Below are 20,268 nucleotides of genomic sequence, written 5' to 3' on the forward strand. Positions count from 1 at the left end.
AATAAAAAAAAAACGATTTTTTTAAATTTCTAGACTAGAATGACCCCTTAAGTGATTGTTTTCACTTGGGTATTTGTTCTGCATATTACAACTTTATTCGTACAGCAAAAGCAATTAGTCGCTTAAAAGCAAAGTTAATAAAATTTCCAGCAACCGACCAAAGCCAACGAGCTACTATGGAGCAGTTTGAGTCTAGTCGTGCTCTGCCCCTTCCATTTGTGTTATGCTTGTTCGCATTCAGCAACCTAAAACTGATAGCATAAGCTATTACAATAGAAAAGGACAATATTCAGTTGTTGTACAGGCAAGTATTATCTTCTTCAGATATATTTAACACTAAAATGTAACTTCAATATATGTATGTAGGCAATAGCGGGTAGCAAAATGCGTTTTACTAATGTATTCGCTGGATATCCAGGACGGTGTCATATGGCACAACAGCCCAATACGACAAGCTATCATAAACAAGACGCTTAAAATTTCGCCACAATATCATCTATTGGGAAACGGTGCTTATCCTTTAGAGACTTTTTTAATGGTACCATACAAATATAATGGGTATCTAACACAAGAACAAAAAAGATTCAACGATGTGCTAAGTTCGACAAAAGCCTTCATAGAACAGGCTTTCGGTATTTTGAAAAAAATTTCGGATTCTTAGTTATCTTGAAATCCAGAACTTGGTCTTGGCAAAGCACATAATAATGGCTTGTATGGTGCTTCACAATTTTATTATTGAAAACGAAGATTGTAATATAGACGAAGAAACTATAATAAATCTAATAGACGTTGAATATAATTCACAACCTGATGTGTCCACAAATTTTTTAGGACAAAAAGTCATATCAAAAAGAACTAATCTAACAACTTTACTTTCAGCTTAATATTTACATGCTTATATGCAATGGCTGAGAGAATTAATTTCAATGCTTTTCTAATGTTTTTTTTGCTAAAATTTTCTAAAATTTTTAATTTGAATTTCAGCTTACTATATAATATTATAATAATAATTATATATAAGATATTTGACAATTATATACTTACCTCCCCAATAAACTGTGAAATTTAATACTTTATTATTAAAGTTGTAATAACATTTATTTATAATTTGTACTTCATCTGCTTTAAAGATAGGAATAAGTAAATTCATTTAAATGAAATATGCACAGTAGGGTGATTCAAAAAAAATTTTTTTTTTTCGGTTGGTACTCGGAAAAATAGATTCCAAGACACCTCTCAGAAAGCCTCTCCAAATATCCGCTGTTTCCTGATCAAAATACGCGCAACTGAATTAATCACGTTGTGGTAGACGGTAGGCACACTTCCGGTGTTATAGTTTTACGTACATTATATTGTCGCCGATTATAACGATGGCTGTGAAAGAGCGAATCCGCGAGAAGAGAAAGGAATAAAAACGCACTTTCAACAAAAAGAAGAGATACAACAAAACGTGAGAGTACACTCGGAATTCGGGGGGAACGCTTCTTGAAAGTATTAAATAGCAAAACCAGTGCTGAGACGGATGAAGAAGAACTCGCATCAACAATCTACCGTGACAACATTGTCATCCAGCTACTCGACTAACTGACAAACAAATCGACATCCATCACCTTTATGTTTAAATACGCTTTTGACATCTCTAATAGAAGCTGCCTATTCGATGCCGTCTAATTTAGGTGCGAAACTCATACAGTTATGCGGAATGACGTTGAGCACAATCATTTACTCTGTCAAAGCGTGTCTGCTCTTCAATTTAATCCTGGAAAAAGTGATACGTGCCGCTGATCTGAATCGCAGTAGGACTGTTTTCTCAAAAAGTATAATGCTACTTGGGTCCGCTGATGATGTTGACAATGCAGGCCTTAACAAGAACGCAGCCTTTCCCATCTTGAAAAAAAGCAGCAAAAGAAATTGGTCTGCGGTGAACGAGGGCAACCGCAAAGATTTCTCGCCCGTGGAAATGTGAAGAACTTTGTATATCTGGGAACTAGCATAAATTCCTCCAATAATCTGTGATCGGTATGCAATTAAGAGACAGATTCCTTTCTCGACGAACAAAAACTGCGCTCTAGTCCCTCATTATTCTTGTCACATTATACATGATTGAAAACTTTCTTTGATTCGAGACCCGGGAGTGGGCAACGAAGAAAAGGGCGCCCACTCATTCAATAGAAAGACCAAGTGCATAGCGACATGGCAGCACTTATGATGTACAGCTATCGTATTTTCGACATAGAATCGAATAGGTTTTAGCCCGCTTTGCTTTCGTTTTGAATGCAGTTAAGAAACGATGTTTCAACCTCTTTTTGCTATTTGGTGGTGGTCTTGGGGGAAATCCCACAAGTTTTCCCAGATGTGGTGGGATGATATGAATTAGGATTAGTCTCTTATCGTTTATTTATAACGTTGACAGACGGCAGCGTTAATCCGGATTAACTGTGACCTTAATCACATCCAAATTTTAAGGTGACAGACGGCAGCTGTGTGAGTTTGAAACTCTCGTAAACAGCTGATAATCATTTTTATAACATAATACTTTCAATGAAAATGGATAGGAGATAAACATTGCGGTTGTTAGCCGCTCAATAGTTACAAAACCAATTTTTATTACAATAACATATCAACACGTTATTTTTAAAACTGCATCATATCATAACATCATAACAAAAAACTTCTTGATGAAAATTTCTTCTTTCTTGAAAATATGAAAAACAGCTGTCAGTTTTGCTTGTTTTTCATTCACAGTAGATTACAATTGGCCATTTTTAACAATGTTGCCAACGAAAATGCAGCTAACTTTCAAAAATGTTGCGGATTAAATGGGAGTTAGCGACGGAGTTATCTTCACTAATTTAAGGACTAACGTTGCCGTCTGTCATTGCTGTTATCATGTTTGATTAGGCAGTATCAGTTTTCCCTATTAGGGTGGTGTTCATATGCCTCTTAGGCGAATATTTTGCCTAGTATTACAAATATTTGCTTTAAATGGTATGTGGACAAGCATACATGGTGGCCGGAGGAATATTTGGTGATGGAGATTATGTATGTGTCGGGGATTTCGTTTGTAGATGATTCCGTAGTGGATTTGCTTGTGGATGACTCCATGTTGTATTACTTTACACTTTACTATAACACGATAACTGCACTTTTTATTTTCACTACACGAGCACAGCAACTTCTGTTCCTGGGATTTCAGGACACCAACTGTACCATTTTTTTATATTTATTTCTCACATGGAAATCAGATGCATCTCCTTTTGAGTCATCCAAATCAACTTCTTTATTTATTTGTCTATTTGGCATTGTTTTCAAAAATTCATGCGCATTTTTATATTTTTTTTTTGCTTGTTAATGATTTTAAGACATATCTTCCTCTGAACTTACAAGTTTTGTTTGGTGATCATTTTTTTTTTCTTCTTTAGCAACACATGTTCTTCTACATTACATTTTAACATTCACTGAATCCTGAGCAAAGCAAAGTTACGGCCCTGATCCGCTATAATTCTAGTAGGCATACCAAACAAACACATAAAGGCTTTAACGACTTTAATAGAACTTTCAGTGTCAATGTTTAAGGTGTGATGAAAGCAAACAAATTTTGTAAATGCATATACCGAAACAATTACGTACTCCTTTAAGTAATTTTTTTCAATCAACTTCACCGTTATGTCTATATGCACTACATGCCACGGAAAGTCTTTCTATGGAATCGGATTTTATTCAGCCTACAATTTTTCAATTGATAGCTTAGCTAATTTGCAGATGATACAATTTTCAACAAACCAACGAACATACTTTGACATATTTTCAAACAAATAAAATCCATCGACTTTTTTTGCAACCTAAATGCATAATAGCTTCGTGGACGTGATTAATCACTGCCCATCTAAATGCCCTAGGAATTACGGACAAACAGTTAGTTCTACCGTTTCTTTGCATTCTTCTATATAAAATTCCTTTTCTAAATTCATATGTTTTCTCTAAATTTTCTGTCAAATCATTATTTTTTTAGCTTAGTTAATAACTTGGCTACCTCACGCACACAGTATAATAGTCTGACGCACGTTAAAGGAATTGGAAAGACCCTTGTTGCACTATTATTACTGTTCCACTTCCCTTTACTATCTATTTGCTCCCCACGCCCACTTCTTCTTTCGATTATCTAATAATTTTGGTCCCTTCTCATTTTCCATGCACTTAATTTTGATTTTCTTTCTTGTTTTTACTTTGTATTTTGCTTTATATTTTTACTTAGTATCTTGAAAAACACTAACAATCACTTTCCTTCATCGATGAACATTCAGCTCCAAAGTTAAATCAAAATGGAACGGACTCACCTGATAATTTTACCATCACCTTTGGCGAAACTAATGTGCATATATCCACACGCATCTTATAACGGGTGATTTTTTTGAGGTTAGGATTTTCATGCATTAGTATTTGACAGATCACGTAGGATTTCAGACATGGTGTCAAAGAGAAAGATGCTCAGTATGCTTTGACATTTCATCATGAATAGACTTACTAACGAGCAACGCTTGCAAATCATTGAATTTTATTACCAAAATCAGTGTTCGGTTCGAAATGTGTTTCGCGCGCGTGTTTTGTTCAGCGATGAGGCTCATTTCTGGTTGAATGGCTACGTAAATAAGCAAAATTGCCGCATTTGGGGTGAAGAGCAACCAGAAGCCGTTCAAGAACTGCCCATGCATCCTGAAAAATGCACTGTTTGGTGTGGTTTGTACGCTGGTGGAATCATTGGACCGTATTTTTTCAAAGATGCTGTTGGACGCAACGTTACGGTGAATGGCGATCGCTATCGTTCGATGCTAACAAACTTTTTGTTGCCAAAAATGGAAGAACTGAACTTGGTTGACATGTGGTTTCAACAAGATAGCGCTACATGCCACACAGCTCGCGATTCTATGGCCATTTTGAGGGAAAACTTCGGACAACAATTCATCTCAAGAAATGGACCCGTAAGTTGGCCACCAAGACCATGCGATTTAACGCCTTTAGACTATTTTTTGTGGGGCTACGTCAAGTCTAAAGTCTACAGAAATAAGCCAGCAACTATTCCAGCTTTGGAAGACAACATTTCCGAAGAAATTCTCGAAATGCTCGAAAAAGTTGCCCAAAATTGGACTTTCCGAATGGACCACCTAAGACGCAGCCGCGGTCAACATTTAAATGAAATTATCTTCAAAAAGTAAATGTCATGAACCAATCTAACGTTTCAAATAAAGAACAGATGAGATTTTGCAAATTTTATGCGTTTTTTTTTAAAAAAAAGTTATCAAGCTCTTAAAAAATCACCCTTTATAACAATGTACAAAGTATGAGATTTGAACTGTATGTAGACTTTTGTCAAAGCAATTTTTGAGTTTTTCTTCCATAAATTTGTTGTTTTATGTTAAATAATGGATTTTTTTAGTTAATTGCTATTATAATAAATATTAGAATAAAACTGTATAAATACATACACTGTTCATCTGAGCAATGCAGAATGTTTCTATTTGTGTTTGTTGCTGATCAATGTTCATGACCCAACATCATAAAAAATACCAGCATATTTTACATGGAATGTAGAAAAGAAATATTTTTGATCAATGTTCGTGGCACAACACCATTCCAACAATTGAGAATAGTTAATGGACAATTGTGTGCAACATAACGTGAGGCATGTCATCGTTTGAATTTGTTGGAGGATGATATACACTGGAATGCTAGTCTTGCAGCTGCATCAGTTTCTGCTTATCTAAAGGGTGATTTTTTAAGAGCTTGATAACTTTTTTTAAAAAAAAAACGCATAAAATTTGCAAAATCTCATCGGTTCTTTATTTGAAACGTTAGATTGGTTCATGACATTTACTTTTTGAAGATAATTTCATTTAAATGTTGACCGCGGCTGCGTCTTAGGTGGTCCATTCGGAAAGTCCAATTTTGGGCAACTTTTTCGAGCATTTCGGCCGGAATAGCCCGAATTTCTTCGGAAATGTTGTCTTCCAAAGCTGGAATAGTTGCTGGCTTATTTCTGTAGACTTTAGACTTGACGTAGCCCCACAAAAAATAGTCTAAAGGCGTTAAATCGCATGATCTTGGTGGCCAACTTACGGGTCCATTTCTTGAGATGAATTGTTGTCCGAAGTTTTCCCTCAAAATGGCCATAGAATCGCGAGCTGTGTGGCATGTAGCGCCATCTTGTTGAAACCACATGTCAACCAAGTTCAGTTCTTCCATTTTTGGCAACAAAAAGTTTGTTAGCATCGAACGATAGCGATCGCCATTCACCGTAACGTTGCGTCCAACAGCATCTTTGAAAAAATACGGTCCAATGATTCCACCAGCGTACAAACCACACCAAACAGTGCATTTTTCGGGATGCATGGGCAGTTCTTGAACGGCTTCTGGTTGCTCTTCACCCCAAATGCGGCAATTTTGCTTATTTACGTAGCCATTCAACCAGAAATGAGCCTCATCGCTGAACAAAATTAAAGCGCGAAACACATTTCGAACCGAACACTGATTTTGGTAATAAAATTCAATGATTTGCAAGCGTTGCTCGTTAGTAAGTCTATTCATGATGAAATGTCAAAGCATACTGAGCATCTTTCTCTTTGCCACCATGTCTGAAATCCCACGTGATCTGTCAAATACTAATGCATGAAAATCCTAACCTCAAAAAAATCACCCGTTATATACCCAACGCAACAAACTGTTATCCATTTGCGCCATGTGTGCCAACGCTAGCGACTCTGTAATTTCTTCCAAGTCTTTATTTTTCCACATGGACATGAGTGACGTAACAATTCGGCTACCATATTCTACTAATCCTTCTTCATATTTAGGATGACCATTCATAATGTTCAATAAAATTGCTGTTGTTGTCTCGACTCCACGAACCGTTGAATGAATAACACTTAAAATTGAGTCCAGGTTATGCCTGCGAAACATTTGTGATAACCATTGAGATGCGCTGCCGTCTAGGGCCTTACTTAACGCTATCACAAGTGCGCCGCCTTCGAAGGTATTTTCCTCAAAAATAAGGTCCACCGTTGTTCACCATGCAGAGGCATCCGCTCCAGCGCAATCGGGCTTGAATTTTGGCAAAGCAACGTGGGCAGGCCTTGAGTCTGTTACCGGTCTTGGTACCTGCATGGACTTGATTATGTCCATTAGATTCCGGTTCTGTACTTCCAACGCTGCAAGGATCAGGCACGATTCGTGGCTTGCCGATCCCACTTCTAATGTCGGGGATTTCGTTTGTAGATCATTCCGTAGTGGATTTGCTCATCCACAAGCAAATCCTCCATGTTGTATCACTTTACACTTTACTATAACCCGATAACTTCACTTTTTATTTTCACTACATGAGCACAGCAAGTTCTGTTCCTATCAAAATCACTTCTTGAACTGATTCTGCGAGCACGTAGCGTCTAATTCATTGCTCTAAAAGTAGCTAACGGTTCCTGCCTCTCTTCTCTCTGTTCGCAGAATTCGATCAGACTTCACTCAGTAACAGTTTCTATATTCCTACTACTATGCTTATTCGCGCATTTACAATCTATAGTACCGTAATATATGCTGCCAATGCGTCGCCTATTTCAAATAACGCTCTGCCACATACAGTTACCTACAAAATATTAGCATTCCGACATACGCATGTACACTAACATACAAAATACATGTACTACCGCTCCGACATATGCGAATTTTATTTTAGAATATATTTTGTATGCATTTTAGATGCACAAGATAAGCAAATATATTTACTGGAATTATTGCATTTTTAGTTGATTTTTATAATTGTTGTATTTGCGTTGTTTTTCTTTATCCGGTTTATAATTTATTTAAATTTCGTTACTGTTGGCTTATTAGAAAAAGCTACTCCTTTGAAAACATGTCTTGCAGCTAGGACTGTGAAATTGGAGGGACCTTGCGAGGGAACAGTCATCGGCCTCGAATTGAGAATAGCTTCGATTCATGTCCATAATGTTCACAATTTTTATAATGAATTTAAGCTGTTTACAGTTCACATAAAAACCAATATGAGGAGCGTTAAGGTAGGTAGACGTTTTCTAAAGCTGTCAGGAGGTAAAAGAGAAGGAGACCATAAAATATCTTCTATGCGACTGTTAGGCTTTAAATAGAACAAGTAAGGAAGATCTTAATTCGGGTGCATCCGAACATTTTATGCTCTTGCAACTTACAAATATCAAAGCCAGGAAAACACTTTGTAGTGTACCTTAAACGTCAACCTAAGGGTCGAAATCCCATCAATTTTATACATATATGCATATACTATTTATAACAATTACTATATACTGACAGACACATAAGGTGTGTTAGAAAAAAGAAAATAATAATTATAGATATAGAGTAAAGTCAGTCGGATGTGCGTAAATTCTGATATTAGTTATATGGGGGGTAAGTCAAGTTTTCGCTCTAATTTATCTATTTAGGCACGCAGATACACTGTTATGAGTAAAACACGCTAGTTCATTTTTATTGAGATAATTCACATATTGGCCGATATATGCGATACAAAGTCAACCGAAAGTTCGATTATCTTTATATTATTATTATTATTATATGGGGACTCAGGGAAGTATTGGCCCGATTCGCTAATTTTTGGCATACATACATACCATTATCAGAGAATGATTTTCCCTGAATTTCGAACAAAAGTCAACTATAGGTACTGGAGTCCAATTATTCGGTACCAAGGCGCTAGAACAGTTTTTATTGGATTTGAATAATTTTTGGTCATAACGTAGCATTTACCTAAGGTATTATTCGTGTAAAGTTTAATCTTGTTATGTTAATTGCTTCTTGATTTGTGTACCGGTAGTTATTAACCGATTTCGCCCATTTTCACAACGTAACATAGGAATATGAAAAAAATGCCACGTAACAAATTTTGTAGAAATCGGTCTGTCAGGTCCCGAGATAAGGGATTTCACAAAAAAGCGGGCGGTGTCACGCCTGTCGTCAATTTTTCCACAGGCCCCTATAAAGCCTTGTCATACCATCTCGGCGCAAATTTTAACATTTACAAGGTGCATTCCTAAGTAAATAGGATTTTTGAACCTAGCGCCCTCTGATGACGCCATCTAAGTATATATCGACTAGTGCATTAGAATCTGCTATCCTTATTGATTGTCCAGTGAGAATTTCATGACATTACATCGATTGGAAGTGAAGTTATTGGGTTTTAAGAGTCAGTATGTTTATATTAACGGTGCGAACGAAGAGCCAATCTCAAATTTTGTTTTAAAATTTGTAAAACTTTCAATCGATGAAACAAGTTTATGGCGATGATTTCCTATCCCGTACGTCCTGTACGGGTGGTTTCAACGTTTTCAAAGTGGTCCTGTGGACATAAATAACGATGAACATGTGGGCCAATCAAAATCCGTGATCACCGGAAATTTCATTGAAACTGTGCGTGAATTCATCAAAAATCAACCGAAATCCTCATTGAAATTCATGGAAATGGAACTTGAACATCTCCAAAACATCGATTTATCGCATATTGACCAAACAATTGGGCTTACGAAAGGTGTATGCACGATTTGTTCCGCACAAATTGACTGACGACCAAAACGCCGTCTCATCGATCGACTCTTGTGACTGATTATTTGACAAAATTAAATTTTAACCATTAATCACTCCCCACCACCACTTCTTCCTTTTCGGAAAAATGCATTTGCCCATGAAAGGAAAGCGTTATGCAGACGCAGAGGCCATTCAAAAGGCTGCACCGGCATACTGCCGGCCATACCGCCCAATGAGTTAAAACACTCGTTCGGCATGCTTTTAGACCGTGCAAAAAGCTGTAATGAAGCAGAAGGAGACTATCTTCAATAAAATAAATTGATTTTGCCGAAAAATCCATTTGTTCTTTACTTTGGAACGCACCTTTTAGTTATTGATTTATCGCGCTTTTAGTAGTTTTGAACAGTACCTTTACAGGAGGGTGTGCGGGGTTTTCATCCGATTTCATCCATTTTCACACTATCGGTAGGAGTTTTTTATGTAGGTATACACACTACCCCTTGCTACTGCGATCTTCTGTGCCAATTTACAGTTTTTTTATATTAATTTAGTCCTTAATTATGGCACTTTATCGGTTTTCGGTTAATGGCGATTTGTAGAGATGGTCCAATTACGCCCATCTATGAACTCGAAACTTTTTCTTTTTAAACTAAGAAAACCCATATACCAAGTTTCATTAAGATATCTTAATTTTTACTTAAGTAACAGATTACATGGACGGACGGACAATCAGACTTAAACTTTTAGTTTTCCATCTAAAAAAAAATATCAGACCATAAAAAGCCCTTAATTTTCATAATAAACCTTGCCCCAAACACGATACATTTCCCCTTGAAATTACATGGGAATTTGCCACTTTTTACAAACATTTTTTTATCTCTGAAACTTTCCCGTTTGTAGGAATATAAAAGTCATATTCTTATACAGAATTGAATGCTCTACAAAAAACGGGTATAAAAATAATCGCAACTATCGATCGAGGGTTTCTCGACGACTTCTCGGAGGTTTCTCATTTTAAAACTTTCATATTGATGAACTTTATAAGAGGACTTTAGTCCACTCTACCTAACCACAATTATATATTTGATTGTCAAATATCTTCCTTCCGCTTTTTTGTTTTTTGAATTTAGCGGCCATGTATAAAGCGTTACAGAGCTCGTATCTGGCAATACTATACGTCTGTGAAAGGTCTTGATATAACCTACAAAACGATGATATGTATGATTAGTTTGGATATTGCGTCCAAAAGTTATAGACGTGTAAACATGGAGTTCACTAACGCCGAAATTCGCGCTTTTTAAAGTTTTCCATCGTCAAAGGCAAATTCGCTAGAGAAACGTTCCGTGAGATTAATGTTGTTTTGGGGGATCTATCACTTCGAAATGCAGACGAATGAATTCGCCGATTCAGAGTGGGTGAAAACGACACCATTGATGAGCCACCCGGCGGAGGACCTGTGAATACGAATACCGATCATATCATGGAAAACATCGTGTTAGACCGGCATTGTAATCTCGTGACATCGCCCAGAAGATGGAAGTTAGTTACCAAACCATTTTAAACCATCTGCAGAAGGCTGGATACACAAAAAAGCATGATGTTTGAGTGCCGCATAATTTGACGCAAAAAAAAACTTTTGGACCAAATCAATGCCTGCGATATGGTGCTCAAACGGAACGTACACGATCCGTTTTTGAAGCGGATGGTGACTGGCGACGAAAAATGAATCGCATACGACAATATCAAGCGAAAACGGTTGTGATCGAAGGCCGGTGAATCGTTCCAAACAGTGGCCAAACCGGGATTGACAACCAGGAAGGTTTTGATATGTGTTTAGTGGGATTGGAAGGAAATTGTGCACTATAAGCTGCTTCCATATGGCCAGAGGCTTAATTCTACCATCTACTGCGAACAACTGGAGCGCTTGAAGCAGGCGATCGACCAGAAGCGTCCAGAACTGGCCAACAGGAAGAGAATAGTGTTCCACCAGGACAACGCCAGACCACACACTTCGTTGATGAGTCGTCAGAAGCTACGGGAGCTCTGATGGTAGGTTTTATCGCATCCACCATATACCCCGGATATAGCGCCAAGCCACCTACCACCTGTTCCTGTCCATGGCGAACGCCCCTGTTGGTGTAAAGTTGAACTCAAAAGAGGCTTGTGAACAGTGGCTGTCCCAGTTTTTCGCAAATATTCTGAAGTTGCCGTCTAGATGGAAACAGATTAACGAACGAAACGGCGCATATTTGAACTAAATCCGATCACTGTAACACTTTTTATAAAGCATTGAATAAAGAGCAAAAAGGAGGAAGGGAAATATTTGACAATCTAATATGTAAGAACATACGGCACACCATCTCTGAATTGGGTACTATTAGAATTATTAAATTATATATTTATAACATATTTATCGAAAATTATTTGAAACAAAAAAGCATTTGGAAATTGTTATTAAATTCCCCGGGTAAATTATATTTCAAAAGGACGTATTTTGCTAAATTGGTAGGACTGTCCAAAATGTCCAATAAAAGCGCGAACTGTCAACCAGTTTGTTTGCAGCTGCTGCTTAAGTCGGTACACCTCAGTAGTGCGTTGCGATTTTTACAATGGATAAAAGTATCGAACAAAGAACTGGATATTGTATATCTAACAAAATTGCATGTGCGGAATCGTTGCGAATATTGGAAAAGGTTTATAGTAATTCGGTTTTATCAAAAACACAAGCTTACGAGTGGTACAAAGCCTTCAAAGACTGGTGAAAAATTTTTGAACACAGTTTTTTTTTTCCTAATTAAAAAAAGAAAATCCTTCGTCCAAGTCTTTAAGAATTGTATCTCAAAGTCCTGTGTAAATTTCATACAGATCGGCTGAGTAGTCTTGCCAACCGACTTCAAAAACACAGTTTCGAGAAAAACACTTTTGAAGATGGCGCACTTAGCCTAGCTTCGAGCGCACAAGTTCTTAAGGCTCGAAACTATTACTCGGTAAACTTGAAAATTTAGAACAATACTTTAGAGGTGTTGTGGAATTTTATAACACAAAAAAACCTATTTTTCAAACACGTAATCCTATGTAATCCCTTAATAATCTGCCAAAAAATGTTTGTTCATTCATGCCATTCCGGAAATTTTGTATTTTTTTTTCCCACGTTGCGCTCTCAAAAGCGCTGCACATCGACTGACATAGGGGATGTTCGAGTCTCAATCACTGTGGCAGTATAGCAAGGCATCATATTCGATGCAAAAATTTTGCAATATAGGTATCAGCTGAGTATCTGCAGAAAAACAACACTGTCGCAATATTGCTGCAGTTATTTGCTTGCTCGAACATCCCCATAGTGTGCGCTAAGCTTCCGTTATACGAGTATGTATGTATGTATCGAAAGCATCAAATGAAGCTGGAAAATAATCAATAGCTCTATTAATGAGACTACTTATTAATTAACTTATTTTCAATTATTAAGTACATCTAACAGAATATGTGGTCATACAGAAGTAGAAAATGTAATATAATTTATATTTCCTTACATTTTTTCTTTGAGATAAAATTTTTAGTACATTTAGTATAAGAATCACAACAATTGTTCCACAATGCGTTACTATTGTTATAATAAATATTTAATAATATGTATGACATAAAGAAACCTAAAAATTACATTTTAAGTAATTTATGTGATGTTTTTTGAAAATTCTAATGTAATTTTCCAATTTTAATCACATATAATCAGCTTTATCGTAAACTTCGTGTGAAAGCCGTTGCCAATGGTAAAACTCAAAAATTTGTATTTTTCTTATCGTGAACTGCACATGGGAAAAATTTTCCATATTTAAAAATGTTCCCTAATCGTAACTGAATTTCTTTTCACGCGAATCCATGAAATTAGTTCACAAATTTCAATAAAATATTGGGTTACTTTAATAACTATTTATTTGATTTTAAAAACACTTTTGTATGAACTAAAGCCTATTAGCAAAATACATTTGACGTTTTCGGTCAGCATTGAGGCGGAAATCCTGATAAAGAAAAGGGTTTTAAAAAAGAAAACAAAGAGGAAGTGTATGTATAGTAAGGTGATTCTTCCAATGGCAAAGGGCTGACATGAAATCGATTCCAGAATGAAAAAGGTAACCATTGATTTTCTAGTTTCTACCCAATGTGAGTACATTCAATTTTTGTATATTCATTATTCCTTAAAATATATCAATACATTCGAAAATAGTTATCTTTATAATTTATGTAGATAATACCGACTCGATCAAAGAAATATGTACGATGTACATATATGATAATTAAAAATGAAAACACATGTTTAAGCTAAAACAGTCGAATAATGGGCTTTATAAGTTCACACAGTTTCAATACCTAAATCAAAACAAAACCATACATACTTAGTATGTGACAGCTTACCGAAGTTCACAATAACATAATCGAAACCCACATGCATTTACATACAATGCACGTCCAATAAAAATAAAAATGCATGGGCACACAAGTCATAAATTTACAGATGAGATAACATTATACACACACACACACATGTATTAAATTGTACGTTTGAAAACAACCCTCCAGCACAATACGCTGTAATACATTCAAACATATACTCGTATAAGTTAGCACGAACCAAGCATAAAGTGCAACTATGTCAACAACCCCGAAATTACAGCGCAAGCGACAACTGGTAAATCAGAGATAAAGAGATGTCCAACTCTTCTCTCACTGGAAGTGAGAGAACAATTGCTAAACGTCAAAACCACCTAAACTTTGACAGTTGACTGGATTGAGGAGGTTTTGACGTTTAGCAATTGGAAACGAGCGATGGCCAGACTGAAATCTTACCAAAAAAATATGAAAACGGAGAGATTTGTTGCCGCCGTTCAAGATGGCTAATAAAAATTTAAAACAATGAAAAGCAAAGAAAATGCGAAATTTAAATATATTTCATGAAACGTTTTGTAATTTGATGCATAATAGAATTAATTTTATATTACAAATGATTAAAAACACTTATTAATTGAGAACTAACAGGCTTAATTCACCTTATTAAATATTGAAAGATCGAAAGTCAGTTGATTTAATATACCATAAAATCATAAAAAAGGAATTAAGTAGATTCGCCATATATTAAAAGTCCGATATATAATAATTAATGTTGGGTGTTATAATTTAAAATTCCCAAAAATTCTTATTTCGTTCAATCTGGCCATAATGGAAAATGTTATAAAAAACGCTTATTTTGAGGCGCTCTCACACTGGAATAAGTTGGGCATCCCATTATCCCTGTGGTAAATTCTGCCGATGCAACCTCAGCTCATCCGGCACATGCCAATCGAACATGCAATCGAATTGCTTATACTAATTGCTTATACTAATTCTAGGAAATAGATCATTAAAAAATAATTTTTTTGGTATTCCCAACGCGGGAATACATAATTGGCGCCCGAGCAAATTCCGTCGGTCCGGTAGGAAAACTGGCGCCCGGTTGAAAAAGTATTTTCGATAGCGGTCCCTGAGTAACAAAAGTAAAAAGGAGGCATCGACGTGCCAGCCTTATCGAAAGACATAGCAGCAAGTGAAGTGAAAAAGTTTAGGCCAGCGAAATAATTGTTGTGAAAACAAAGCTTTAGCAGTGATAAAATACAACAAGCAACAATAACAAAGCGATTTAAATAGCGTTTATCGGCGACTATCAAATTGTAATTGTAACTAAAAGCGTAGATATGTACGAAAGTAATTATTATAATTAACAAAACTGTAACAGAACAATATTCTAAATTTGTGATTTTATATAAAACAGAAAACAAACAGAAGCCTCATTATAAAATCCTAGTGTTAAAGATTAATTACGCGCGCGATCACACATGATAGTTAAAATCAAGCGAGTGAATGGCTAAAAATGTTTAGCCGAGCAGCACAAGCAACAACAACTATTGCTCACATAATCAACGACGGCTACTAAAATTTAAAGTTTACCGAGAAATTGAAAACAAAAGCAAAGCAACAAAAACACAAACGTAAAATAACGAGTGTAGTGTTTGATAGTGGGGCTGTACGATTTGCCAACGTTAACAACGAAGTAAACCAGCAGCTGCAGCATCCAGAAACATCAGGATTAAAGTAAGAAAACATTTTTTTAAATTATAAGAATTATTTAAATTATATTGTAATTATATTAAATTGTAAAATGGCTAATCCCAACAACTTGGTCAGACCTCCCATTCTTCCTTCTAACCAATCCACTCCTCAAGCGACAAATAACACTCAATTAAGTATAGACGACTTGACATCATTAATAGCGAATATAACGACAAATATACTACAGCAGCAAGGACCAAAGGTAGTACAGGCCACTCTAAATCCGGATGCCAACTTGGCAACTACAACTGATCAAACTATAGAGAACAGACATAGAGGAAATTTAGACGGTTTAGATAGGATCCCTGATGTAGTGAAGTGTCTAAAAGAATTTTCTGGCCGCCCAGGAGAATTCATATCGTGGAAAAAAAGTGTAGACCGTATATTAAATATATACGAACCATTAAAAGAAACCCCGAATTACTACGGAATCCTTAGTGTAGTTAGAAATAAGATTGTAGGCAATGCAGATATGGCATTAGAATCTTATAACACGCCACTTGATTGGTCAGCAATAACAAAATGTCTAGCAATGCATTATGCCGATAAGCGTGACTTATCCACCTTAGAGTATCAAATGACAACTCTAGTACAAGGTAATAAAACGGTTGCTGAATTCTATCAGCAAGTATACAAACACCTCTCATTAATTTTAAATAAACTAGGATGTACCGAAATGAGCAACGAATCTCTACGAATGATAACGCAATCATACAGGGATAAAGCGTTGGACACCTTCATAAGAGGATTAAATGGCGACCTCCCACGATTACTGGGAATAAGAGAACCGGTCGACTTACCTCAGGCCCTTCATTTATGCCTGAAACTAGACAATCAGAATTTTCGCATGAATCATGCTCACAATGTCAAAACGGCATACCAAACTCCTCAACTATATCCTAAGCGACGTTCTTCACAGGAACAACTGCAATCCTTTTACCCTAAATTGGCGTACTTGCCACAACCAAATCAAGCAAATTGGCAATCTAGACAACAATTTCCTAACCAAATTCAGCATACAAGTACTCCACCCAGGCCACCTAAACCTCAACCCCGGCCAGAACCCATGGAAGTTAACGAGAGTATGCAATCACGTCGAATTAACTATATGAACAGAACTCCTCAAAATCAATTTCAAGGGAAAAGACCACCATCAGTTAATAATCAGCAACAAAGGAAAACCCAAAGAACTTTCCACATTGCCACAATGTCAAAAGATGTGGAGAATGATTATTCGGAAGACGAACCATCTGAAGTTCATTTTTTAGCTTGATGAGCTCTTCGCTTCCATATTTTGAAGCAAGAGCTGATAACGGGAAAATTCTTAAGTTTTTGGTAGATACAGGATTTAGTAAAAACTACATTAAACCACACTTGGTTAAAAAACGTATTAAAAATAAAAACCCATTTTTTGCAAAAACAGTAACAGGTGATGTTAAAATTAATAAACACACAATGCTAAAACTATTTGGTCTAGATAAATCAAGTTTTTATTAATGCCATCCTTAAAGACATTCGATGGAATTTTGGGAAACGATACATTAAGAGAGCTTCAAGCAATTATCTACACAAATGAAAATTATTTAATAATAAAAAATCGAATAAAAATGAAACTAAAGCAGCTTCCATCAAAGGCAGTAAATGCAATACATATAAAGGACGAGCACTCATCGTCACAGCAGAAGACTAGCATTAAGCAAGCAGTAGACGCATTCCCAAATCTGTTCGCGGAGCCGAACGAAAAATTAACATACACAACAAAAGTTGTTGGAGAAATAAGAACCGTAACGGACTCTCCTGTTTACTCGAAATTTTACCCATACCCAGCATCTCTCAAATCAGAGGTAGAAAAGCAGGTAAAGAACCTTTTAGATGATAAGATTATAAGACCCTTTAGGTCTCCCTACAATTCAACCTTGTGAATCGTCCCGAAAAAGGCCGACTCAGCAGGGAATAAACAGTACCGAATGGTCATCGATTACCGAAAATTAAACTCAGTCACAACAGCAGACAGATATCCAATTCCTGAAATAACAGAAGTAATTTCGCAGCTCGGCGAAAGCAAATTTTTCTCAGTGTTAGATCTGAAAAGCGGATTTCATCAAATTCCTCTAAGAGAATCTGACATCGAAAAAATGGCATTTTCCATCAACAATGGTAAATACGAATTTACACGTTTACCATTTGGTTTGAAAAATGCTCCTTCTATTTTTCAGCGCGCTCTTGATGATATCCTGCGCGATCACATAGGAAAATACTGTTATGTCTACACCGATGACATAATTATATTTAGCAAAACGGAAAAAGAGCACCTTTTTCACATTAATACAATTTTCAATACCTTGGACCTCGAAGCCAACTTGAAAGTTCAGTTGGATAAGTGTCACTTCTTCCAAAAGGAAGTAGAATTTTTAGGGTATGTCATATCTCCAAATGGCATAAAAACGAATTCTGCAAAAGTTGAAGCAATTGCCAACTTTCCAGAACCTATAACTTTGAAAGAGCTTTGCAGTTTTCTTGGTTTGTCAGGATACTACAGAAGATTCATAAAAGACTATGCGAAATTAGCAAAACCACTGACTTCTCTTCTGAGAGGGGAAGAAGGTAGAATATCGAAAAACAAATCCGCAAAAGTAAAAATACTTTTGAATGAAGAAGCAATAGAAGCTTTCAATAATATAAAACGTTCACTCACTTCCAGAGAGGTGATACTTTCATATCCTGATTATAAGAAAAATTTCGAACTGGTAACAGACGCCTCCAACTTTGCAATCGGAGCCGTACTATCGCAAGACTCAAAGCCTTTGGCATTTATCTCAAGAACATTGAGCAAGGCGGAGGAACATTACGCCGCCAATGAAAAAGAGATGCTAGCCATAATTTGGGCTCTGAATTCATTTAGGAATTACTTATATTGCTCAGCTAAAATACAAATCTTTACTGATCACCAGCCGCTCACTTACGCTTTGAGCAATAAGAATAACAATAGCAAGATGAACCTATGTTATGGGCAAAATACAAGAGGTCTACCCATTACATTTTAGCAAATACCGAGTTAGGTTCACACAGATACAAGTGGAAGATATACCTAATGGAAAAGAACAGGAAGAGATCATTATAAAAACGCACAATAGAGCGCACAGAAATACTAAGGAAAATAAAATGCAAATTCTGGAAAAGTACTATTTTCCTGCAATGGCAAGTAAAATAAAGAAAATTATAAGAAACTGTGCAACATGCAAGGAAATCAAGTATGACCGACGTCCAATAAAACCTCAAATTCAGGCCACACCCATTCCACAGTTCGCAGGCCAAATAGTGCATATTGATATATTTATAGTTGGTAAGGAATTAGTTCTAACCGCGATGGACAAATTCTCCAAATACGCAATAGCAAAACCCATTCGATCGAGAGCATCGGAACACATCAGACAGCCTTTACGCGATATCCTTTTCTCCTTTGTTTCAGAAACAATAGTGATGGATAACGATAAATCTTTTAATTCTGAAGCAATAAACTTCATGATAGAGAATGAATTCAGAGTTAATATTTTTAGAACCGCTCCGTATACAAGTTGTTCAAACGGACAGGTAGAACGTTTCCATTCTACATTACAAGAAATAATGCGATGTCTTCAACAGGAGAGCACGTACCGTTCATTCCACGAATTGTTGGATAAATCAGTTTTCGAATATAACTCCACTATTCATACGACAACAGGAAGAAAACCTGTAGAAATATTCTTTGGCAGACGTGTTTATAGCGACCCTAAAATAATGGAGAAAGACAGACAAGAAACTATTAACAGACTCCTAGCGAAACAAAACGCAGACCTTACATACCATAACAAGAACAGATCACCTCCAAGCACATATGCGGAAGGAGATATCATATTTGTCAAAGTAAATAGAAGATTAGGAAATAAGTTATCGGCTAAATTTAGAAAAGAAATTGTTGCGAAAAATTTTAATACAACAATAGTATCTAAATCAGGTAGAGTAGTTCATAAAAGTAACATTAAATAGAAATGCATGAGTAAATATGAATTTAAGCACATAAAATTTCTTCTTTAATAGGAAAAATGAATACGACGGAAATCCATAACGCACTCACAGAAATACACGAAAATGAATTATCCACAACAGCTAGTATGACGGATATAGTACGCGTTAATAACTTCATATCCGAGGAAATAAACAATATAACAAAACATATTAACCAACAGCAAATCTCAATAAGTCATTACATTAATACATTTAAGGACACCATACAAAATAAAATAAAGTCATTAGAGAACAAGGTTCAATTTTTAAAGCACACATACCAAATAGAAAACGATATATCCTTTTTACGAAACCACATGACGACATAGGACAAATTATATTTTCCAGCAAAATAGGTATAATTCCTACGGACACCCTCACCAAATTAGAACTCGAATTAATTACAGATTTCGACAGTTACCAAAATATCAAGGCAGCAGTAATATTTCAAAACAACAACATAATCATAATCCTCCTAATACCCCAATATTCACCAAATACCCTTTCACAAATCAGATTTGAACCACT

At 36.1% G+C, this 20,268-nt stretch overlaps 2 protein-coding genes across 6 annotated transcripts in view; both read left to right on the top strand.

Moving 5' to 3' along the window:
* LOC105223446 (calcium/calmodulin-dependent protein kinase type 1) overlaps positions 1–20,268 on the top strand; it is a 512,064-nt gene that overhangs the window by 468,280 nt on the left and 23,516 nt on the right. The window lies entirely within an intron of this gene.
* The window catches only part of LOC125779380 (putative nuclease HARBI1), a 150,025-nt gene continuing 130,031 nt past the window's right edge, over positions 275–20,268 (top strand). Inside the window, exon 1 of the mRNA XM_049460715.1 lies at positions 275–4,416. The gene's annotated coding sequence lies outside the window, so the exon portion shown is untranslated. The remainder of the gene's footprint in view (positions 4,417–20,268) is intronic.

The sequence above is a fragment of the Bactrocera dorsalis genome, chromosome 6, assembly GCF_023373825.1.
Source record: "Bactrocera dorsalis isolate Fly_Bdor chromosome 6, ASM2337382v1, whole genome shotgun sequence".
NCBI lineage: Eukaryota > Metazoa > Arthropoda > Insecta > Diptera > Tephritidae > Bactrocera > Bactrocera dorsalis.